This window comes from Rhinoderma darwinii, chromosome 1, assembly GCF_050947455.1.
Source record: "Rhinoderma darwinii isolate aRhiDar2 chromosome 1, aRhiDar2.hap1, whole genome shotgun sequence".
In the NCBI taxonomy this organism is placed as follows: domain Eukaryota; kingdom Metazoa; phylum Chordata; class Amphibia; order Anura; family Rhinodermatidae; genus Rhinoderma; species Rhinoderma darwinii.
In genome coordinates, this window is record NC_134687.1 from 653,983,903 (window position 1) to 654,010,772 (window position 26,870).

General features: G+C 40.0%; 1 pseudogene; it reads left to right on the forward strand.

Moving 5' to 3' along the window:
* LOC142701777 (uncharacterized) overlaps nucleotides 1–26,870 on the forward strand; it is a 135,725-nt pseudogene that overhangs the window by 69,195 nt on the left and 39,660 nt on the right.

Here is a 26,870-nt window from a genome sequence, read left to right on the forward strand (position 1 = left end):
GAGAGTCCTAACATAACGGCTTGATTGTCAGACATAGCTGTGCTCTTCAAATGTTTGAGTTTCATCAAGTCAGGTAATTTATGTAATGATGGTGGTGACTGGGTGTAGACCAGAATCCTAGACTTGATTATATTTTTTTAAATGTTTTGGTTGGAATCACACAAAGGTTGGAATCACACATGTAGTTTTTGTGGCAGTTCCTGGTGCATTTTTTTTTTAGACAAAGCCAGGGGTGGATTCATAGGGAATGGCTTATACATTTCCTATCTGCTGGATCCACTTCTGGTTTTAGCTCAAACCGCATAAAAAAAACTGCATATTTGTTACCAGCATAATAGAAATGTTATAAATCTGTCTACTTTGTGGTTTGAATAAAAATAAAAATTGCAAAATCCATTTTTAATCCTAATAGAAATTTCCAGTAAGAACTCTGAGGGAAACGTCATGTTATCACCAAATTATAAAGTAGAAGATGAAGATCTCATGCAGCAGTCTACAGGAGCAAACCTCATTACCATTAATGTACATCCAGGACTTCACAGTAAAGCTCTATCATATAATTCCCCAAATCATGAGGAACCTTCTCCTGACCAATCACAGATTGTTACCACAAGTACAGCTCATAAAGGGGGTAAAAGGTTTCAATATGGTAAACGGTTTACAAAAAGCACAGGTCGTTATACACAGAGAATAAGTTATACAGGAGAGAAGCCATATTCATGTTCAGAGTGTGGGAAGTGCTTTACAGGAAAACCAAATCTTGTTTTACATGAGAGAATTCACACAGGGGAAAAACCATATTCATGTTCAGAATGTGGGAAATGTTTTACAGGAAAGTCAAATCTTGTTTTACATGAGAGAATTCACACAGGGGAGAAACCATATTCATGTTCAGAATGTGGGAAATGTTTTACAAATAAATCACATCTTGTTAAACACCAGAGAAGTCACACAGGAGAGAAACCATATTTATGTTCTGAATGTGGAAAATGTTTTACAGGAAAATCAAACCTCGTCGCACATCAGAGAATACACACAGGAGAGAAACCATTTTCATGTTCAGAATGTGGGAAATGTTTTACAAATAAATCACATCTTGTTACACATCAGAGAATTTACACAAGAGAGAAGACATATTCATGTTCAGAATGTGGGAAATGTTTTACAAATAAATCACATCTTATTAGACATCAGAGAACTCACACAGGAGAGAAGCCATATTCATGTTCTGAATGTGGGAAATGTTTTACAAATAAATCAAATCTTGTTAGACATCAGAGAATTCACACAAGTAGAAGCATTTGTAATGCTCAGAATGTGGGAACTGTTTTATTACCAGAGGCAAACTTTGGGATCATCAGAGAAGTCAGACACGAAAAAAGCCATTTATATGTATTATAATGAAAATACATTTCTAAACTCATCAGAGAATTCATATTGAGAAGAAACCATACTCTCGGTTGGAATGTAGGAAATGCTAATGTAGAAAAAGAAGATATTCTTAATACATCAGTTTACTCACTGACGTTTAACAGACAATAACAGTGTTCCTTTTTTAAGTGAAATTAGCCTGAATCTGCCAAACACCCAAATTATATTTACCGAACGTCAACTGTGACCAAGATCCATGGAGGAAATGTATTGTGGATATAAAGAAGAAAAGAGCCTTGTTTACTAACAAAGCAGAGAAGCTGAATTGTCACCTTGAACCTCGCTTCTTATTACTGTATTCATAAATTCACCCACACTGCAGGAGAATCCAGAGTGACACCCCATGTAAATTTTATTTTTGTTTGTTTTTTAACATATATGTACATATCAATATTCGATCTTCTTTCTAACGGTGATGGCATTCAACATAAAATACTAATTGATTTTGCAATAATTCATTAAAAGAAAAATTCACATACCTTTTTTTCACAGAAGGAAATGTCATAAGTATATGTATCACTACCTCAAAGACCTGGAATTAGATTCAAGTTCTTCAGATTTGGCACAAATCATTAAAGGATTGATGCAACATGCGACCGATTTATAGCAGAAACTTCTGCAACTTGTTTCATATATCGGAGTGGGGCTGTTTCTGCAGCATTCACATGGATTCAGCAAGCCCCATTCAGATGAAGAGAACAGTCACAGACATTTCGGTAATAAACTGTGTGTCTGACTATCCTTAGGCTGGCAACCCACATGCAGTGGTTTTATTTTCAGTGGTCTTTTTATTGAATAAGTTGTAGACTTACAATATAACAACAAGAGCGCAGCATCAATTGTAGTTGGTGTTCCATCAAGTACAGTGTCTGTATGTAGAGCATTAAAAACATAAACTGCATACGAAATACATTTTCAGTCATAAAAATAATGCTGAACTATTGAACAGAGCTAGAATAGGATAGTTGTAAAGCCAAATGGCACTCCTTCCCTTCTGAGCCATGCCTTATGTCCAATTAGAAATGTATGATCACATATGGGATATTGTTGTACTCAAAAGAAATTGCTTTACAAATTTGGGGTGCATTTTCTCCTTTAGCTCTTGTGAAAATGAAAACATTTTACGTTTAATTTGAAAAAAACGTAATTTTTCATTTTCACGGCCCAATTTTAATAAAATCTATGAAACACCTTTGGAATCAAAATGCTCGCTACATACCTAGATGAATTCCTTGTGGGATGTAGTTTCCAAAATTGGGTCTTTTTTGGGGTGTTACCTTTGTTTTGGAACCACAAGGCCTCTTCAAACCTGGCATTGTGCCTAAAAAAATCATCTAATAAAAAGAAGGCCCCAAAATCCACCAGGTGTCCTTTATTTCTGTGGCCTGTGTTTCAGTCCAGTAGCACACTAGGGCCACTTGTGGGATATTTCTAGAATCTTGAATCTGTTCAATAAATATTGAGTTGTGTTTCTCTGGTAAAACCTTCTGTGTTACAGAAAAAAAAAATATTAAAATAGAATTTCTGCAAAAAACCTGTAAATTTCACCCCCACATTGCTTTAAATCCTGTGAAACCCCTAAAGAGTTAAGAAAATATATGAATTCTGTTTTTTAATACTTTGCGGGGTGAAGTTTTTAAAATGGGGTGATTTATGGGGATTTGTATTTATGGGCCCCTCAAATCCATTTCACAACTGAAGTGGTCCCTAAAAAAACGGCTTTTGACATTTTCTTGAAAATGTGAAAAATTTCTGCTTGGAACTTTTTAGAAAAATAAGAGGATGTTCAAAAATTATGCCAACATAAAGTAGACATATGGCAAATATAAACTAGATATTATTCTGTGTGGTATTACTATTTGTCTTACAAGCAGATACATTTAAATTTGTAAAAATGCAAATTTTGACAAAATTTGTGTTTTTCACAATTAAATACTGAATGTATACACCGAATTTAAATTCTAGTATAAAGTACACTGTGTCCCGACAAAACGTTCTTAGAATCGCTTTGATATGTAGAAACATTCCAAAGTTATAACAACATAAAGTGACACTTGAGATTTGAAAAATGAGGCTCTGTCTGGAAGGTGAAAAGTGGCTGCAGTGGGAAGGGTTAAAGTCGCTACAAAGATGTGGCTGCTTTTTTTTGTGTTGACTGGAGCCATTATTATTAGGAAGCACCTATTTCATTTTTAATTATTCTACATACAAAGAAATTTCATTGATCACGTGCACTCAGAGGCCACATCATTAGGTCCACCTTATTAATACTTGATAGGACTTTTTTCTCCTTAGAACAACCTGAATTCTTATTAGAATGATATAACAAGGTACCAGAAACCTTTATTACAGATTCTGATTAATAACCTTACTCTGTCTATTCCACTACATCCTAAAGATGTTCTATAAAACTGAGATCCGGTGACTGTGCAACCATTAGGCCTCATTGTCGTGTCCATTAATTCATCCTGAGATGTGTGCTTTGTGTCATGACGCATTATCTTGTTAAATGTAGTCTGTGGCCATGATTTTACAAGATATACTTGTGACATGCGTCCAGCGATGCATGGCTTGAGCCCAATGATATGCACGCTCCCCTACCCTCAAGCTGGTGTTTTCTCCAGCCATTTCTCCCCATAGGCTGGAGGGCAGTGGGAGCGTGCATATAATTGGGCTCAAGCCATTTATTGCTACCATGTACAATCTCCTATTATGTAAAATCTCCTAAACTACTGCACATTACTGACTAATTGACAGACCGCTGAAATCAGCGTGTCCCACTACATTATGCTGCCGTCAGACAGCGCAGCATAAATATCTGACAGATCCACTATAAGTTTTTGGATTATAGTGATTCCCAATTGGTAGGGAAGGGCTAAATGTGTTATCAGAGGACAGGATTGATCGCCAGACATGGTTGTGCTTTTCAAATGTTTGAGCTTCATCAAGTCAAGTAATTTATGTAATAAAAGTGGTGATTGGTGTAGACCAGAATCATGGACTTGATATATTTTAAAATGTTTTTCAAACCTTAAGTAAGGCTGGAATCACACATAGTTTTCTGTGGCAGTTCTTGGTGCGTTTTTTGTATAGCCAAATCCAGGGGTAGATTCAAGAGGAATGGCTTATATTTTTCATTCCTGCTGGATCCGCTCCTGGCTTTAGCTCAAACTGCATTAAAAACTGAAGGTTTGTTACCAGCCTGATAGAAATGCTATAAATGTGATTTGAAGAAAAATATAAATCCCCGAAATCCATTTTTAATCCTAATAGAAATTTCCAGTAAGAATTCTGAGGGAAACTTCATGTTACATCTAAATTATAAAGTAGATTAATCAGTAAAAGAAACTTATAGATATCATTATGTACAAATACAACACGCAGTAAGTAAAACTAGAAATAAAGAAATATTTCTTATACAAAGTTACAAGGGAATGGAAGGTCTTATATATAATACTTTAGGCAAAAAGAATGCCTCATCACTATATAAAATTATAAACGGTGCACTATCTAGAAGTATATCACCTCCGAGTCGGGAAAAATGGGTCAGGGACTTGGGACCAATTGAGCACGATCAGTGGCTAAATTGCTATAACAATGTCAAGAATGTATCGGTCTCTATGAATCATGAATTTATACAAATTAATATTCTACATAGACTGTATTATCTCCCTGCCCTAATATCCAAATTCGATAACAAAAACTCTAATTGCCATAGCTGCCAATACCCAATGGCTGATTTTCTCCATGTAATATGGACATGCTCTGTTATAAAAAAAAATTGGGATAATATCTTTGAGGAAATTGGAAAGTATGTAGGTAGAAATATCCCTAAGGGTATGTGCACACGAGGGCGTCCGTTACGGCTGAAATTACGGGGATGTTTCAGCCTGAAAACATCCCCGTAATTTCAGCCGTACCGGCATGTGCAGGCGCTTGAACGCCGCGTCCATTACGGGCGTAATTAGCGCTGCTATTCATTGGAGTCAATGAATAACGGCTCCAATTACGGCCAAAGAAGTGACAGGTCACTTCTTTGATGCGGGCGTCTATTTACGCGCCGTCATTTGACAGCGGCGCGTAAATTACGCCTCGTGTGAACAGACAAACGTCTGCCCATTGCTTTCAATGGGCAGATGTTTGTCAGCGCTATTGAGGCGCTATTTTCGGACGTAATTCGGGGCAAAAACGCCCGAATTACGTCCGTAAATAGGCCGTGTGAACATACCCTAAATCCCCGATTCTCGCTATTCTTAATTGCACATCAGAGTTGAAGGAAAGCAACTATAGCGGGAGACAAACTATTTTTATCACTAGATTGCTACACTTAGCTAGAGTGCTTATAGCTAGGAAGTGGGGATCCACCCTACCCCCCACAGTGCAGGAGTGGAGAAATCTCATGAGTAAAATAAAGGAATTTGAGAAAATCAAGTTTAGAAAAAAAAAAATGAGCACACTGGTAGGTGGGAGAAGATCTGGGGATCAGAGTGAGAGTTATGGGCTTTTTTAATGTTTATATTTTTTATTTATTTTTCTCGGGTGGTGTTAATTATGGGGGAGATATACATGTTGGATACACATTTGTAACTCTGTTTTTTGTTTATTTGTTAAATTGAAAATAAAAAAACGTATTATTAAAAAAAAATTATAAAGTGGAAGATGAAGATATCATTCAGCACTCTTCAGTAGAAAACCTCATTACCCTTCATGTACATCCAGGACTTCACAGTACAGATCTATCATATAATTCCCCTAATCATGAGAAACCTTCTCCTGACCAATCACAGATAGTTACCACAAGTACAGCTCAGAAATTTGGTAAAAGATTTTAATGTGGTAAACAGGTCACAAAAATGTCAGGTCTTTTTACAAACAGAAGAATTCACAGCGGGGAGAAGCCTTATTCATGTTCAAAATGTAGGAAATGTTTAAATAGGCTCTGTCTCCTAATCTGATAGGCGCTGTCATACTGATAATGCTAGTGAAATTTGTATCCCAAAAAGTTTATTATTTTAAAAGTTATGAGCGTTTTTCTAAGTATGTAAATGAGGCTATACTATACAAGTGGGAGGTAACAGCAGTGATTTTCCGGAGGTGGAGCTATCTCACAGCCTCTGATGCTGTCCCATCAGCAAGAAGCTGCTTCACACACTGTGAGAGAATGAGACTGGAGGAAAGGGGGATCACTTCAAATAGCCATATCTATGACTGTGGACCACCTAGAACAGTAGTTCTAGTGGCATATGAAAGATGAGATTCTAATCTTTCACATGGCACCAGTTGAAAACAGTTGGGAATGGAAGCTGTGTGCTATTTGATCACGCTGTGCTGCTGGTCTTGGTAGAGGAGAACTGTATGACGCTGATTGGACATATATAGAAAAATGCACATGACTTTGTAAATAATAAATGTCTCTGGATAAAAATGACACTGTAGTTATCAGAATCATAGGGCCTATTAGATTAGTTAGTAGATAGGGACTTAATGAACTTGTGACAGAGCCTTTTTAACAAAAGGTTCCATGAAAATTCCCCACAGAAAAAACCCCACTGTCACATATGCGCTCAAGAAAAATGGCCACATGGAAAATTGCTCACACGGGCAAAAGCCCACACGGAAAAATGCCAACATGGAGCTTTGCGATTCAAGGGTCCTGGCAGTGCAGTGTTATTGGAGCAGAATGTACTGTGCTGAGGGTACAAATCTCTTATCTGCTAACTGAACAGTCAGATTGTACAGTGTTAAAGGGCTGATATAATAGTGGGGTTCACTGGGCTAGTGTCACCCACTCTTGCTCCCTACTTTATCTTAGGGTCACTAGGGTTATGCCTAGATTCCCTACTTTTTTTCTTGTATTAACACTAATCTAATTGCTTTGCTGCTATGTGTGCATGTGTGTGGAATTCACAGCACTAGTGTATAGTAAATAAAAGCAATATTTATTCATATAAAATCACACTTAGATATAAAACACCAAAAACACAACATCGTAAATAATCAGAGTATAGTATCAGTATACCCCAATACACATCAATACAGGGTTACTTAATGAGTTCTTTAGCTCTGTATATACAACAGAAGAAAGCAGCTGATGTAGCCGGTGCCAGTGCTGTTAATATATCAGTTGATCTACTGAATTGGCTGAATGTGGATATTGTCCAAGCTAAGTAAAATAAATGTACACAAGGCCCCGGGACCAGATGGGTTACACCCTAGAGTTCTTAAAGAGCTTAGTTCAGTTATTTCTGTCCCCCTCGTCGTAATATTTAGAGATTCCCTAGTGACTGGTATAATGCCATGGGACTGGCGCAGGGCAAATGCGGTGCCTATTTTCAAAAAGGCCTCTAGGTCTTCCCCAGGTAATTATAGACCAGTAAGCTTAACATCCATCGTGGGGAAAATGTTTGAGGGACTATATACAGGATTATGTGACATAAAAAAAATAGTATTAGAAGTGACAGCCAGCACCGTTTTACTAAGGACAGAAGTTATCAAACCAACCTGATTTGTTTTTATGAAGAGGTGAGCAGAAGCTTAGACAGCGGGGCCACTTTGGATATAGTGTTTTTGGACTTTGTAAAGGCATTTGTCACTGTCCCTCATAGACGTCTAATGGCTAAATTAAGGACTATAGGTTTAGAAAGTAGAGCTTGTAATTGGATTGAGAATTGGCTCAAGGACTGTATCCAGAGGGTTGTGGTCAATGATTCCTACTCTGAATGGTCCCCGGTTATAAGTGGTGTACCCAGGGTTCCGTGCTGGGACCACTATTATTCAACTTATTTATTAATGATATAGAGGATGGGATTAATAGCACTATTTCTATTTTGCAGATGACACCAATCTATGTAGTATTGTTCAGTCTATGGAAGATGTTCATAAATTGCAAGCTGATTTGAACACACTAAGTGTTTGGGCGTCCACTTGGCAAATGAAGTTTAATGTAGAAAAATGTACAATTATGCATCTGGGTACCAACAACCTGCATGCATCATATGTTCTAGGGGGAGCTTTAATGGGGGAGTCACTTGTTGAGAAGGATCTAGGTGTACTTGTAGATCATTAAATAACAGCATGCAATCTCAATCAGCTGCTTCAAAGGCCAGCAAGATATTGTCATGTATTAAAAGAGGCATGGACTCGCGGGACAGGGATGTAATATTGCCACTTTACAAAGCATTAGTGAGGCCTCATCTAGAATATGCAGTTCAGTTCTTGGCTCCAGTTCATAGAAAGGATGCCCTGGAATTGGAAAACTTACAAAGAAGAGCAACAAAGCTAATAAGGGTCATGGAGAATCTTAAGTTATGAAGAAAGATTAAAAGAATTAAACCTATTTAGCCTTGAAAAGAGACGACTATGGGGGGACATGATTAACTTCTATAAATATATTAATGGCACATACATTAAATATGGTGAAATCCTGTTCCATGTAAAACCCCCTCAAAAAACAACGGCCTTCAAATGACCTTCTTGGGTGATAAAATATTTGAGGATTATGATCCCTTCTGACCCCAAATTACTCTATCAACTTAACTATTTAAAAAAATGAAGAACTACTTATCGAAGCTCAACATTCCCTTTGTGTCTTGGATAGGACGGAAAAATCTGCTCTCAACTTATGTTCTACCCCAAATATTGTATGTTTTTCAGACCCTCTAGATTTACCTAGGGTTTTCTTCACTAAATTCAGGTCACTATTTATCCACTTCTTATGGAATGGAAAACACTCAAGGTTCGCTTATACAAAATTGATCTAGAATAGAGGACAGGGCAATTTTGGTTTGCCGGACCTGTTTACGTATTATTGGGCTATTCAACTTTCTAGCTGGATTCAGCTTCCAGATATTAATTTAACTACACTACACGTTGCTATTGTGAGATGTCTGTTGGGGAAACACCTTTGGTTCTAACTCTGGGTTAAAGCTCCACTGAGGTCGATATCTAATCTCCTAAGCGATCTGACTAAGGGCCTCTTGACGGTTTGTTATAAGACTAAGACCTTGAATTTAGAAAGGGATATTGTAACCCCCTGGACGCCTTGAGTGTTCTACCACCTTATTTAGACAAATCCTTATTAGACATTCCTACATATTGGCTGATACTTTCTCCGCTGCGGGTATTCAGGCTTCTTGACTCTGGCCATACTCCCAATTTATCTATACCATGTGTTGAAATTGGCGTGTCATCACCCTCCAATCTTCACACTTTTTATTTTAACGCCACGTGTAAGAAATTTCTGAAGGATCGTGCTCAAGCTAGAGGTGACCCCACATGGCTGGAGAATTATCTCCTATTACCATCTCCACCAAGGCAAATTATATCCAGGATATATTCTGATATGTTGTTGGAGCAATCTGCTGACCGCCCAGAATTTGTTCTGGATTGGGAGAAGGACCTTAGCACTAGCTTCACAGCCTCTGAACTGGCTTTTGTTCTGACACACTCCCATGGCTTTTCCAGATATGTGCTTGTTCAGGAAAACCCATATAAGACTCTGGTTAGATGGTATAGAATACCCTGAATACCTGCATAGGATTGGTTTGATCCCGTGTAATGTCTGCTGGAGATGCAAAGAAGAAGTAGGGAGTTTATCAACATATTTGGTGGTTTGCATTTTCATTATACCCTTCTGGGTTGCAATTGTATAGCTTATCAATACAATTTGCTCCTCCTCCTACACATTGAGTGCGGACCTGGTCCTGCTATGGCGCCCACAATCGAACTTTACACGGTCAACTAAAAATCTACCTACCTTCATAGTTTTTGGCCGCAAAATTTCTAATTCCTATAAAATGGAGGGATACATCTCCCCCAACTGTTGATACATGGCTGTCGAAAATGCACCAATTGTGCCACATGGAGGAATTGTCCATTTGGGGGCCATAACTGGACTATGTTTGCAACTCCTCCACCTAGCTTACTGACCAAGCATTACACTCCCCCCCCCTTCACATTTCTATTGTTATTCTGGTACTCCACTTTCATGTAGGTGAGAACAATGACATACCAGGCTCCTTTAACTTACCCTACCATTGCATTTGTAACTTAATATTTACAACTCAGACCTTAATTGGCCTTTTTTTCAGGGTAATTTTACTTATTAACGTATTGTCTATTGCAACTTTGTCTCCATTTTGTTTGTCTTTGTTTTATGTGTTTTCATGTAATTTGATTCACCTTTGTTTCGTAATTGGGGCTTGTATCGCTACATATTTCTCTTTATGATGTACGATCAGATGACTTTATATTTGAATGTAACAAGTTGGGATGCCATTAATCCTCAGCCTCTTCCTGACCTGCAGAGTCAACTGATGTTTGTACAGATGTAGCCATCTTAATCTTGACTTTTAACTCATTAAATACACAGTGGAAAGATCCCTTATCTCGACTTTTTCAATGACTTTTTTTGTGTGATATCACGCTGCAGCAAGTTATCAGAGTCAAGATAAAGATGGCTACAACCATATACTTACTCGTGCCTTATACCTTTGAGAGAGATTTTCATTGTCCTGTATATTTCATATGCTTTTTTGTATTTCAATGAAAAGAGAATTTACAAAAAAACAAAGCAAATATACGATCTATGGAGATGACACCTTTGATAAGGTGCCATCTTTTACCAACTCTACACATGGCATTCTAAGGTGGGTAATACATATCCACCATGTATTTACATGTTATTGCAAAAACAAACAAACATGGACACATAACAAAATGTTTCAAATAATGAAGCAATTGATTCCAAATCTGGCTCCTCAAAAGGTTTTGAGAACGCTTGGATGAATGCAGTGACGATTGCAGTTCCACATGCCGAGACCAAAGGATGTTATTTTCATCTGTGTCAGAATCTCAGCGAAATCAGCAATGTTGGCTTGAAGACAGAATATGAAACTAATATAAACATAGACATGACACTGAAGTCTCTTGCTGCATTAGCTGTTGTCCCAATCGATGATGCGAGAAGTGTTTTTAATAAGCTTGCTGACACATTTCCAGATGAAGTATGTGAGGTGCTCACATACTTATTGTCTACATATATTGGAGGTGTAGCAGGTAGAGATCTTCAGTTTCCTATAAGAATATGGAATTATGATGCAGCCCTGGAACGGTCGCCAATTACTACAAACTGTTGTGTGGGATTTCACAACGCTCTTTAATCTCTATTCCACTAGTCATCCCAGTGTGTGGTTTCTCTTTGATGGACGGCAAAGAGACTTGGTTTGCCACAAATTAACAATGGCTAATGCACAAGCAGGTCATCCAGATGTTAAAAAGAGGAAATATGCGGCACTAGATGACATGGTTGTTACTTCTATGCAGCAATATGAGCAGGTTGAAAATAAACTTAATTACTTAAGGAGATTGGCTAATTTGCAATAAAGAATTATATCTGAATAATACAATTACAAAACCTTTGAGTGAGTCTTTATTCGTACCAGAACCTACTATACCAACGATGTATCTATTGCCTAAAATTCACAAAGATGCAAAGAACCCGCCAGGTAGGCCGATCATTTCGGGCACTGGGGGCCTTATGGAAAAGGCATGTAGGTGGATTGATTTTCATCTGAAACCCCTTGTTGAGTGTTTACCATCTTATTTGCGTGACTCAGCTGATCTGTTATTAAAGATCGAGGGGATTCACATTGATTCAGACCATTTACTTGTTACATGCGATGTTGAATCCCTTTACACCAGCATTCAACACAGTGATGGTCTACATGCAGTCAAGAGCTTTTTGTCCATGAGTGACATTGAGGGTGAGGTCTCTCAACTCATTCTGCTGTTGTTAGACTTCACACTCAAACATAATTTTTTCACTTTTAATGGATCGTTCTTTCTACAGCTCCAGGGGACGGCGATGGGGGCGGCATGTGCACCCTCATATGCCAATTTGTTCCTGGGGCTGTGGGAGAGGGATCTTTTTCTGTCAGATCATGAGCCATCAATGAATCGTGTCCCTTTTTGGGCACGGTTCATTGATGACATTTTCATGATCTGGCAGGGCACTCCTGAAGACCTTTCAGCTTTTATCAAAGTTTTGAATTGTAATCCACTTAACATCAAACTCACATACAAATGGAGTTACTCTAGTATCGACTTTTTGGATATATTAATTAAGAAAGATGGTAATGGTTTTTTACAGACGGATTTATACCGTAAGGAAACTTCTACCAACTCACTCTTGCATGCCACTTCATCGCACCCTCGTCATACCATCGATGCTATCCCAGTGGGCCAATTTTTACGTGTAAAGAAGATTTGCTCCACCAATGAAGATCTTAAATTTCGCTTTAAAGAACTAGGCGACAGATTTACTCAAAGGGGTTATAGTCAACGCAGTATACGCAAAGCTCAGGATCGGGCATCCAAGACCAACCGACAACAACTTTTGCAAGTCACTCCAAAGTCTGACACAGTATCAAAGGTGAGATTTATTACCACCTTCAACTCTCGGTGGACAGAAATGCGCAGTGTTTTGAACAAATTTTGGCCGATATTGCTGACTGATCCCATTTTGTTGAAAGTTCTTCCTCATTATCCTGCCATGGCACCCCGCAGAGCTCCCAATCTGCGCGATGCCATGGTACGTAGTTACCTCTCACCCACTCAACCTGGGAAGGTTTTTGGTACTAAGGGACCAAAATGGGGCTGCAAACCATGCGGCGACTGTATCAGTTGTCCCAATATTGAACGAATAGGGAAATTTACAGATTCCAGCGGAAAACATGAATTTAAAATCTGTTGGCCCATATCCTGTGGAACTAAGGGTGTTATATACTATGCACTTTGCCCCTGTCCGATGATATATGTAGGTATGACCACTCGTGAGTTGCGTTTGAGGGTGAGAGAACACGTACGGGACATCGAGAATGCAAAAACGGCTGATAACATCGAGCAGCTCAAGACAATCCCTAGGCACTTCCGATCACACCATGCTTGTAATTCCAAGATGCTTAAAATCAGGGGCATTGACCACATTAATCTTGGTATGCGTGGGGGTAATCTTAAAAAACGTTTATTACAGCGTGAGTGTAAATGGATATGGAGACTTCAAACTATGTACCCCGCAGGTCTCAATGAGACCGCAGGATATTCATCATTTCTCTGACTGTCAGCAGCTTTTAATGGTGTTGGAGTTCTTTTGTTATTTTTCATATAGGATCCTGTGTGTTTATATATGATTTTAATACTTTTTATTTCATTACAGACTAGATCTTTGATGTGATTCTGTTTCTCATCATTCGGATTCCTTGTCTTCCACTTTTTGGGATGCCAGCATATATTTTTGTGTCGTTTTCGTTTATTCGTGATGCGCAGCGACTAGCTAATATACAATTTGTATTTGTATTTGTGTATGTCTTTTTGGTACTTTGTTTATGATTTATTCTTTTGTAATACAATAACTAGTGTAATGTTTTGTGCACTTTTTAACTAATCTTGTCAAGAGATGGTAAATTAAATTAAATTAAACTTTATCATGTCACTTTTTATATTATTCTTCTTCACTTGAATATATATATACTTAAGCAATTTTTAATTTTCATTTTTTCATTGTATATTGTATATTTATTGAATGTAATACTATTCCATTCATTGTCTTCATCTCTCATTCACTCTACATTTATCATTCATTCACCATCACACACACACACATACATACACATACATTTCACATTCCTCATTTTTATTATTTTTCACTTTTTCACTTATTCCTCAATCACATCACCATATTTTTTCATATTTTCACTCATGCAGCATTTATTATGTTGCTCTTTTTATTTAGGCACTGTTGTTTAGTGTATTTGTTTTCCTTCACGATTTTTCAAAACTTAATTTAGTAAAACTTTTTTGATTAATATTACTTTTTCACTTTATTCATGCTCTCTCATGCTGTCTCTTGCCAGATTGTTATATTTTATCTAAATTTGTTCGTTCAAATGTATATCATACAGACATATATGTTGTTTACTGATGTCTTGATTCATCTGGCTTCACGGCCACTTTTGTATACACTGGCGTATCCTGGTTTACTTACCCTTTCGCTGCGTCGCTCCCTCTGATTGGTGAATGGGTGCCCGGCCTCCGTCCCGCCCTCATGACGCGCCGGCTTCCGGTTCCACGTGACCGCGTCTTCTGACGCGATGACGTGCATCCGGTCCTGGCCTCTCATGATTGGCGCTTCTGGTAGGTGCGGCCACCTCCTTCACCACGAGGTAAGCGACCGGTAAATATGTAGCGATACACGTATCATCACATGTCTCCTCATTACTCCACGATTGGCTGGCTTATTCCTACATATAGTGGTGTACACACCATTCAAATGCTACCCCCAGACGAAGGCAGTTGCGCCGAAACGCGCGTTGGGGCAGACACATTGCCGTGCACTCACCTGGATGTTTAATGGGTACGTGATTCATCATCATCATATGTTGTTCATACTTGTCCATATATTGATGTCATTCATTCATGGTATTATTTTCATACCTTTGAGTACTTCTCTTTTGACTATTACATTTGGCATACATTTGTAGTCATTTTGCATTTATTTATATTTATGTACTGACGTACCCTCATTACCAGATTATACTTTTTGTCTATCTTAGACGTTATTTACCTTGTATAGTGCATGGCGTGTATGTCTTTTTTAACCTGTTGGTTGATGGATTCTTTTTATTATTGTGTATTTATGTGTAATTTTCATTAAAGTACTTTTCTATTTTCTCATATGTTCTTGTCTTGCATCTTTTCTTCTTTCGGTCATATGCAATGCTTTAGGATGCTTTATGGGTATACACCCCAGGATCTGGTTCATAATTGAATACATGCTTGCTGACGGCTGCATCTTTACTCTATCTGAACCATTTTAGATCCATGCTGTGTTTTTCGGTTATATTATATCTGAATAATGTTTTTTTTATTTATTATTGAAAGTTGGACTCACATTCAATCCGGGTGTGCACATTTATTTCTGGTTAGTTTTCAACAGCTGGCAGATTTTTAAGATATAAAAACAGCGAAAGAGTTTTCTAGTTTTTTTTTTTCAACAAATCGCTGTAAGAGAATAAATTATATAGTTAAAGGGATTTTTTAGGCTTCTGATATTGATAACCTATCCATAGGATAGGTCATCAATATCAGACCGGTGGGGGAATGACACAACACACCCCCACTGATCAGATGAAACGGGGAGCCATGGCTGGAACTATACAGTGAACCGAGGCGGAAGCAGGTGGCTCCGACCACTGTGTAGTGGCTGTGCTGAGTTACTGCAGCTCAACTCCCATTCACTTGAATGGAAGCTGAGCTGCAGTAATCAGTAGCTACCACTATCTGCTTCCGATCCTGTTCACTGTATATTTCCGGCAGCCGTGGCTTCCTGTATCAGCTAATAGCTGGGGGTGTCGGATAAGATAAGAATAGGTCAATAATATTAAAATCCCAGTAAACCCCTTTAAATATTTATTAAATAAGTATGAATAAAACACAAGTGAAATGTGTTAAAGGGCTGGGGTAATGGTGGGGTTCACTGGCTAGTGTCACCCACTCTTACCATCTCCTTTATTATCAGGGTGATTAGGTTATGCCTAGCTTCCCTACCTTTCTCTTGTGTTAACATTAGTCTACTTGCTTTGCTACTAAATAAGTGTATACGACTGCATAGTAAATAAAGAGTAATATTTATTAAAACAGTAGTCGCACTTAGATATAAAATATACTAAACACAGTAAATAATTACAGTATAGTATCAGTGCATCCCAATACACATAACAACTTAATATGTATTGAATACACTGACCCTACACGGCACAGTATAAACAAGGTATCACAATCCTAATCTATACAACCACCCACTTATCTAACATAATTCACGATATAGCTTCAGCATACCTCAATGCATATAATATCTACACGTGGTACAATATATTATAATACTATACTAACACCCACCCACTTAACTAACATACATACAAGTTACAGTGTACTCACATGCTTGCCTTTGTGACCCACCCCCACCTGGCTCTAACTTTCCCTATACACTCAAGGGGTTAAATACCAGGGGAAATCTGTAGACCAGGGTAAGTAGGGTTATGGGTAGAAGGGTAGGAGAGGGGAGAGAGAGGGGAAGGATACTTAGCCTAGTTTGTTGAGTCAGGTTCAGAGAGCTGTAGGTGTCTGATGGGCCGGAGGCAGGAGCAAGAGGCAAGAGAGAGAAGTGTGGGACAGTTTGTCTTTTTAAACCCTCCCATGCACTTCTGTATGACATCACATGCTCATGCACGTGGGGGGAGGCCATGGGACTGTTTATGGCCCCCCCCCCCATGGAATCTAATTACCTGGCGAGGGGGGAGAGGCAAGCAGTGGGAATTATTTGCTTCCTTCAGAATCTCGAGGGGGAAGAGAGGTAAGTTAATCAGTGGGGCTGTCCTGTGGTACACGAGTGCATCACATGATACATCACCAATTACCTCTCTGGTCCCCTGCAGAGTATGGAGACAGGAGATCAAAGGCAGTATCTCCTGTCTCACTCTTGGTTAATCAAATCAGGACAATTACTAATTTTTATTGTCTTCTTTGAGAAGATTCGGCCGGGTTTCTACAGATCTGGCTCATCAAGATATACATATATATATATATATATATATATATATATATATATATATATATATACATACATACATACATACATATATATATATATATATATATATATATATATATATATATATATATATATATATATATATACAGTGAAGGAAATAAGTATTTGATCCCTTGCTGATTTTGTAAGTTTGCCCACTGTCAAAGACATGAACAGTCTAGAATTTTTAGGGTAGGTTAATTTTACCAGTGAGAGATAGATTATATTTAAAAAAAAACAGAAAATCACATTGTCAAAATTATATATATTTATTTGCATTGTGCACAGGGAAATAAGTATTTGATCCCTTTGGCAAACAAGACTTAATACTTGGTGGCAAAACCCTTGTTGGCAAGCACAGCAGTCAGACGTTTTTAGTAGTTGATGATGAGGTTTGCACACATGTTAGATGGAATTTTGGCCCACTCCTCTTTGCAGATCATCTGTAAATCATTAAGATTTCGAGGCTGTCGCTTGGCAACTCGGATCTTCAGCTCCCTGCATAAGTTTTCGATGGGATTAAGGTCTGGACACTGGCTAGGCCACTCCATGACCTTAATGTGCTTCTTTTTGAGCCACTCCTTTGTTGCTTTGGCTGTATGTTTCGGGTCATTGTCGTGCTGGAAGACCCAGCCATGAGCCAATTTTAATGTCCTGGTGGAGGGAAGGAGGTTGTTACTCAGGATTTGACGATACATGGCTCCATCCATTCTCCCATTGATGCGGTGAAGTAGTCCTGTGCCCTTAGCAGAGAAACACCCCCAAAACATAATGTTTCCACCTCCATGCTTGACAGTGGGGACGGTGTTCTTTGGGTCATAGGCAGCATTTTTCTTCCTCCAAAAACGGCGAGTTGAGTTAATGCCAAAGAGCTCAATTTTAGTCTCATCTGACCACAGCACCTTCTCCCAATCACTCACAGAATCATCCAGATGTTCATTTGCAAACTTCAGACGGGCCTGTACATGTGCCTTCTTGAGCAAGGGGACCTTGCGGGCACAGCAGGATTTTAATCTATTACGGCGTAATGTGTTACCAATGGTTTTCATGGTGACTGTGGTCCCAGCTGCCTTGAGATCATTAACAAGTTCCCCCGTGTAGTTTTCGGCTGAGCTCTCACCCTCCTCAGGATCAAGGATACCCCACGAGGTGAGATTTTGCATGGAGCCCCAGATCGATGTCGATTGACAGTCATTTTGTATGTCTTCCATTTTCTTACTATTGCACCAACAGTTGTCTCCTTCTCACCCAGCGACTTACTTATGGTTTTGTAGCCCATTCCAGCCTTGTGCAGGTCTATGATTTTGTCCCTGACATCCTTAGAAAGCTCTTTGGTCTTGCCCATGTTGTAGAGGTTAGAGTCAGACTGATTAATTGAGTCTGTGGACAGGAGTCTTTTATACAGGTGACCATATAAGACAGCTGTCTTTAATGCAGGCACCAAGTTGATTTGGAGCATGTAACTGGTCTGGAGGAGGCTGAACTCTTAATGGTTGGTAGGGGATCAAATACTTATTTCTCTGTGCACAATGCAAATAAATATATATAATTTTGACTATGTGATTTTCTGTTTTTTTTTAATATATAATCTATCTCTCACTGGTAAAATTAACCTAGCCTAAAAATTCTAGACTGTTCATGACTTTGACAGTGGGCAAACTTACAAAATCAGCAAGGGATCAAATACTTATTTCCTCCACTGTATATATATATATATATACACATACACACACTACACATACCCACCTCCATCTCCATTGAAAGGGGACACTTCCTTTTACATTGCCCCTGTTGTCGGGAATACGGCAATGAAATTTGTGGGTGTTTGTTCTGTATTTACCCCCTCAACCTTGTTACTGGTAATGGTCGTAGATGGAATGAAGTGTAATTTTGGATTTAGGTACCCCGGACATCACTTATCGCCTCAAGGACACCTTCCTGCCAGTCCTCAAACTCAAAAGTCCATATAATGTAACTCACAGTCCATAGAAACGCAAAGCCCATGAAACAAACCTCAAAGTCCATAAAATGAAACTGAAAGTCCATAGAAACTAAAAGTCTATAACAAAACCCAAAGTCCTGGATCTTCTTTCTTGGATCTTGATTTTTCTTTATGAATCTTTTCCTCTTTGGCGGCGTCAGCAGGTCTTTCCAGTGGCCGATCCCATTTTAGCATGCCGACCCGACCCTACTTATTCCCTCACACGGTCAGCCTTGGGATGGCTTAGACCGGCCTTTCGACAACCTTCTTTTAACACTGTTCGTTAGTCGACCCTTGCGGCACCATCTTCAACTGGGTCTGTGGTCAACTTGACTTCTTCCAAATCTCCCAACACCTTGATTGAAGACACAATCTTTGTGGGCCGATACCCAGGTCTCTACCATGGCAGTTTAGCATCCCTAAGTAGGAGGTGATGTCTTGGCACCCGATATCTAATTGTGGGGCGGAACATCCTTCCATTTCCCCTCTACCTAATATTCAATCCATCATCTTATGAACCATACCCGTTTTAAGGTTGAGGTGGCAATTATCTACAGGGGTGTGCGTGTATCTTACCTGTCCCTAAGGGTTTCTACACACTACTCAGTCATATGCACAAAATGTAAAATAATCAAACATACAAGAATATTCCCCCCCAAACCATAGGTATATGTACATATAGGGATTCATGCTAAAACAGCATCTCTCACTACTCCTCCATAAACACATGCAAGTTACACATGTAAATGAGGTGACTACATGCTGTAAATATGTGCCCACCTACACATACATACTCACTCACTGTGGGACGGGCATGTCCTCACTGAGTATGCCTTTGTTGCAGACACATATCTACACCTAGAATGTCTATATGTACACCTTTCAAGTTTTTGTACGACACATTGATTCATATTACATATATATAAATAAACGCGACGATTACTGGTCTCAGGACGGTACGATGTCCTTAATCCAACTTCATTCTTTTACGCCTGACTTAGTTTACTGGTTTGGCAAGTCCTTTCACCCATCAGTACTATCACAGGGTGGATGAGCAGGTTGAAGAACAAAATTGCTTTGGGGTTGTACCCAAACAGGCTCTCCCACCAGGACATCTCTGAGTCTCTTTTCAGGGAATGGGATGGAGGCTCGATTCTCAGACTCTTTAAGCTTCTCCACGATATCCTCTTCCTCACTGAACTCAGGACCATCTGGAGCCTTACAGGAGCATCTGGGCGGATATTGAGCCTCTACTCAGGGGTGACTGGAGTTCTTCCTTTCTGCTACATCGATACCTGTGACAATAAAATATAGGTACAATGCTCCTTGGAGGAGTATTCCTCTTCCGGTGCAATTAGTCGCACAGATGGTGTAGTAAATATATTGCACTCGGTAGCAACACCAATACCCTTGACCCATGTATCTTAAGCTTGAAGAGAGCATTGGGTTGGCCTTCATCTCACAGGTCCCCTCGGTATCTCAACACTGGTGTCTAAGCACCCGGTTCTAACTACATTGGCAGAGGATCGCATGCTCCTTCTTTCAACATCCATCTGTACAGACAGATATGGATGGCTGCCCTTATAGGTTAGGATATCCGAGGGGATCTGTAGATGAAGTACCATTTTGTGGTTCTTCACAATTCTCAGGTTTGTGGAACTATATCCCCGTCTTACCAAACCCATTATCTTAAAATCAATATATGGGTGTAATGCCAGGATCAACCTTTCCAAAAGGACCACTCCAGTTAAACACAAAAGAATCAGTCATACATTTATTCGCTGTATTTAATTGCACTCGCATTAGGCCTCAGATGAAATTGTGTTAAATAACAATTCCACCGTTATTATCCAAAATAGAGAGCAATTACAACATTTTGCGATAATAGATGTAAATGCATTACCATCCTGAACTTCAATGTCTAGGTGCGCAGTGTAACATAACACTACAAGTGAACTTATGTTACCTGTTTGCACCTCTATACCTAATATTAGTTCACAGAACAAGCAAATACACCACTATTCAATGGCTGATTCTGCAGTTATTTTCCTGGAGTGACTTTCTTATTATGTATTATAAATACAGGCAACACCCATATAGTATAACTACAAATTACTGATAACCAGGGATACACCACAATAGAATCTGTGAAGGAACCACAAATGAAAACAAAAGGACAACTGGGGACAAACACAACAGACCATAAACACACAGTACCGACATCAAAGAGATAACACCTCACTGTGAACATGTAAATTATGGCCAACTTAAAATTCACAGCTGAACTTCTCCCCAGTTGTGGTTGGTCATTTAAATCTTTGAACACATGGTGGAGCACATGGCTGGGAGAGATTCTCATGCAGCCATTTGGTCCTTGTCTAAATCCACCATTTGTTGTAATGTGGCCATTTTCTATTGGTTCTTTACTAGGCTTTCCACGGTTGCTTATACCATGGCAGTTTATAGCAATATATCCTATCTGACCACATTTAAAACATTTAACAGGACCACATTTCTTATTAGTCGAAGACTTACAGTACTTCACAATATGGCCTGAGCTGGCACATGCAAAACATTTAATAATACATGCTAAGCTGGACTTAGGACAGTCAACAGCGCATGATCTTTTAAAGTTCTGCATGGCTAGGGACGCACTTATGATTATCGTATGCTTACATTTGCGTAGCACTTTAATAACAGTGTTAACTTAAGGTTTCTGGATGGGATCACGATTTGGGACATCTGATCCATCACTCTTTCTACTCCCCTCTTTTTGCCCTGTAGAGGGCAAACTTACAGCAGAATCAGGCCTTGACTTAAGTGAAAAAGGCAAGGCCAGTAAAATTTTTGAAAAATCCTTTATGATGTTTTGCATACTGGTTACCAATTGTGACCTAGCAGCAAGCTCATCATTTAACTTGGCAATGATCGCATCCGTAGATGCCGCCTTATCCTTAAATGCATTGATCACAGCGTAAGACTCAGTCAGCTGGGCATCAATATCATCACCATGATTTTTCAAAACTATCACTCTTGCGATTCCAGTGTGCAAATCTTCTTATCTCTAGCAATTTTATATTGGGCATTCTCTGCCCATTGTGTCTGCAAAGCACAAACCTGCTTCACATTGTTGGCACAACACGAGCAGTGAAAATTTTGGGAATCACTCTTTATTTATGAGTTCCACGTCTCCTCATACACACAGATAAGTTTAGTGAGCATGTGGAGCCATTTGGAGGTTTTGTTAAAAACACTCCTCTTGCTAATACACATTTTATCATGTGCATAAGCCTCGTCAAGCAGAGTGGACCACAGCATTCCTGCTGACTTGTATGTCGTGGGTGATACTGGATTGAATGAACTATGTTTAGCAAGGTGTTTGAGTGTGGAGAAGTCCATACTCACTCTATCAGAAGTCATCTTTGTCAGTGTTGTCCTCCTTGTCCCTTGCTGCATGAAAAAGGTCCTTTAACACCTTTTCCCGATCAGCTGGACTTCACCCGAAGGACACAGACGTCGATAATTCTACAAACATTTCTGTAGGTGTTGCTCGCTTGCCCGACGATTTGTCGCTTTAGAGCAGCACGCCGTAAAGCAAAATAAAAACGTTAATACCTTAGGAAAAAAATAATAATAACTAGGTCTGCTGTTCTCAATTGTATCCTGTATTAAGTCTTAAATAAAACTGTGTTACTCGTCCAAACTTGAAGGTCTCGGTATAACACAACACTTCACCGTGTACATATGTTATCTGTCCACACCTCTCCGCCTATCTTAGTTCACGTTTTAACACAATTTTATTGTACAAAACACAGAAATAACTTGAAAACAGTTTGGGCCTCAGCTCGCCATTATGTTCACTTACTTGTGTCACCCACTATTACTACCTCCTTTATACTCAGGGTCACTAGGGTTATGCCTAGCTTCCCTACCTTTCTCTTGTATTAACGTTAGTCTACTTTCTTTTCTGCTAAGTAAGTGTATACGACTGTAAATAAAGGGTAATATTTATTAACATACACAGTAGTCACACTTAGATATAAAATACACAGTAAATAATCACAGTATAGTATCAGTGCATCCCAATACACATAACAACTTCATGCACAGTATAAACAAGGTATCACAATCCTAATCTATACCACCACCCACTGACTTAAACATAGTTCACGATCAGCATAATAACTACAGGTGCCACAGTACCAGTACAATATATTACAATACTATACTAACACTATACTAACACCCACCCACTTAACTAACATACATACAAGTTACAAAGTACTCACTCATGCTTGCTTCTTTGACCCACCCCCACCTGGCTCTAACTTACCCTATAAACTCAAGGGGTTAAATAGCAGGGGAAATCTGTAGTACCAGGGAAAGTAGGGTTATGGGGATAAGGGAGAGAGAGGGGGGATACTTAGCTTATGTGGTCCTAGGTTGGTCAGTAAGGAACAGAGAGTTGGTGTCTGGTCAGGAAGCAGGAGCAAGAGAGCAAAACCCAAGAGAGAGAGATGTAGGACAGTTTGTCTTTTTAAACCTTCCCGTGCACTTCTGTATCTGTATGACATCACATGCTCATGCACGTGCAAGTGGGGGGGGGGGCATGGGACTGTTTATGGCCCCCCCCATGGAATCTCATTACCTGGCAAGGGGAGGGGCAAGCAGTGGGAATCCCTTGCTCCCCTCAGAATCTCAAGGGGGAAGGGAGGTAAGTTAACCAGTGGGGATGTCTTGTGGTACACGAGTGCATCACATGATACATCCCCAATTACCTCTCTGGTCCCCTGCAGAGAATGGAGACAGGAGATCAAAGGCAGTATCTCCTGACTCACTCTCTGCTAATCAAATCAGGACAATGACTAGCTATCATTGTCTTCTTTGGGCAGATTCCCACGACCAGATTTCTACAGACCTCCTTGCACCTGGGACATAAGATATTACATATATATATATATATATATATATATATATATATATATATATATATATATATATATATATACTGTATATATACATACACACACACTACACATACCTCCCTCCATATCCATTGAAAGGGGACACTTCCTTTTACAGTCTCCTTCCGGACCAGTCTGTCATTCATTAATGTTTTTTGTCTCCTTATGTACTTAACCCCTTGGACACGCAGACAATTTTCATTTTTCCTCCCTCTTTCCAAAAGCCATAACTTTTTTATTTTTCTGTTGACATAGCCGTATGAGAACCTGTCTTGTGTGGGACGTGATGTAGTTTTTAAAGGGGTTTTCCACGACCGGACAACCGATCATCTATCCACCAGATAGATCATCAGTATATGATTGTGGGGGTCTGACACCCGGACCCCGCACCGATCAGCTGCTCCGGCTGCCGGATGTTTTGAATGGTATGCAGTAGTTAGAGCTGGAAGCAAATGAATCCAACCACTACATGGTGGCAGTACTGCAGAACTACAGCTCTGCTCCTATTCACTTTAACACTGCAGCTCGGCCGCTATTCCGTGACCAGAGCATCTGCTTTCAGCATGGACATCTGGTGCCCAGAGGCAGCCGGAGCAGCTGATCTGTGCGGGGTCTGGGTGTCAGACCCCCACAGATTATATACTGATGACATATGCGGTGGAGTTGTCCGATCATGGAAAATCATCTTGTTTCTTCGGTTTAGTTTTTGCGGCGTTTATCATGCGGTAAAAAAGACTTGTTACCTTTATTCTCCGGGTCAATACGATTACGACGACACCAAATTTATATATTTATCTTCTACAAGGAAAGAACGAGTTGTTCAAAACAGTTTTGCGTTGCCGTATTGTGAGACAGAAGGTTTTATATTTCCGGGGATTGCGTGGTGTGAGGGGTTTTGTGGGGCGAGCTGTAGATTTTGTTGGTGAGATTTTGGGACTTTTTATTCCATATGTTGGAGAAGTGCGGCGACCAAAAACAGCGACGTTCACATGTGAATTATTTCTCCAGGTTAAAGAACTTGATATTTTAATAATTTGGACTTTTACGGATGTGGCGATTATGTTACTTATTTTTACTGTTTACATCATTTTTTATAAAAAAACAAAACGTATTACAGTATATTACAATGGTAACTGGTCAGCATCGCGCAGTTTCTTCAGAGGACAGAGGAAGCCGCTATCTCTAACTGATCAGATGCCGCAGTCGCTATTGGTCACGGCATCTGAGGGGTTAAACGGCCGGGATTGAGCTGTCTTCGATCTTGGCGGCTGCAGGCGGCTGTCAGAAGCCGTGTACGGTGCAGGCTCCGGTCCTTCTAGTGTGATGGCGCACGTCCAACATAATACTATAGATCTGATGTCCCCAAGGGGTTAAACCCTACTGTATTTCATATTTACATAAAAATCACCAGCACTGTGCCAAACAAAAACGCTCCAAAACCGGACAGAAATTACCTCATGTAATCTTACATTACTACTGCATCATGGGAAATCTCCTGACTGATAACAGAGAGAACACTAAAAAACAGCGGTGACCGGAAGTCATGTACACCCGACCAGCGCTGCTCCCCCTCATACACGGCAATAGCTGAAGGACCTGTGATGATGTCACCACCATGTGACCGGGAGGGGCGGAGCGTATCAGTGGAAATGAGGCTTAGCCCCGCCCCCACACAGAGCTCCGTCCCTCAGGTCACGTGATCATCATTACTTTACACAGCATAGGAACCCGCCCCCTCACAGAGCCCCGCCCCAAATGTCACATAATCATCATCACAGGTCCTTCGTCCACCACTTCTTTCCTTTGATAAGCTCCACCCCTCCTGTCCCGGTCACGTGGTTTGACGTCATCACAGGTCCTGCAGCTATTGCCGTGTAAGAGGTAGAGAGCAGCGCTGCTCGGGTGTTCTCTCTGTTATCAGTCACCCCTGTATGAGTGTGTATACAGAGCGCTGTCAATCTTTGAGTGACCCCGCCAACTGGACTCCTAGCAGGGATTTAACCCATCCAGTGCCGGCCTCTTTGGGGTAAGTTGTTATTTCTGGTCTTTGTAGTGGTCGGATGTTTTGTGGGACGAGTCGTATTTTGCACTGCTTACCTCCGAACACTCCTGCACTGGTCACGTGATCCTCATGGCCCTTCACGTGATCGTTATCACAGGTCTTTCATACAACACGTCTCTCCACTGATACGCTCCGCCCCTCCTTCTCCGGTCACATGATGGTGACGTCATCACAGGTCCTTCAGCTATTGCCGTGTATGAGGTAGAGAGCAGCGCTGGCCGGGTGTTCTCTCTGTTATCTGTCACCCCTGTATGAGTGTGTATACGGAGAACTGTCAATCATTGAGTGACCCCGCCCACTGGACTCCTAGCCGTGATTTAACCCCTCCAGTGCCGGCCTCTTTGGGGTAAGTTGTTATTTCTGGTCTTTGTAGTGGTCGGATGTTTTGTGGGACGAGTCGTATTTTGTAATGATATAATATTCAGTACATACAACTTATTCACTGACTTTTATACATTTCTTGTTAATGTTGTTCACCGCGGTTTAAGGGAATGTTCACACGTAGCGAATACGACCCACAACACGCAAAGAAATCCGGCCGAATATTCACGCCAAATGGTGGACCTATAATCCTCCACAATTTCTACTACAGAAATACAACAAGGCCGATCCTCACCTCTCCGAGCTTTACCATAGCAACACATCCCTGCTCTTCCGGCTGTGTCCAGGTGACCCCTATAATGACAGGTGACCCCTATAATGACATGTGACCTCTCCAGCTTGTGATTGGCTGCAGGGGTCACATGACGGGGAAATGTCTTCATTTTACTCTTCTCACCTGAGAGA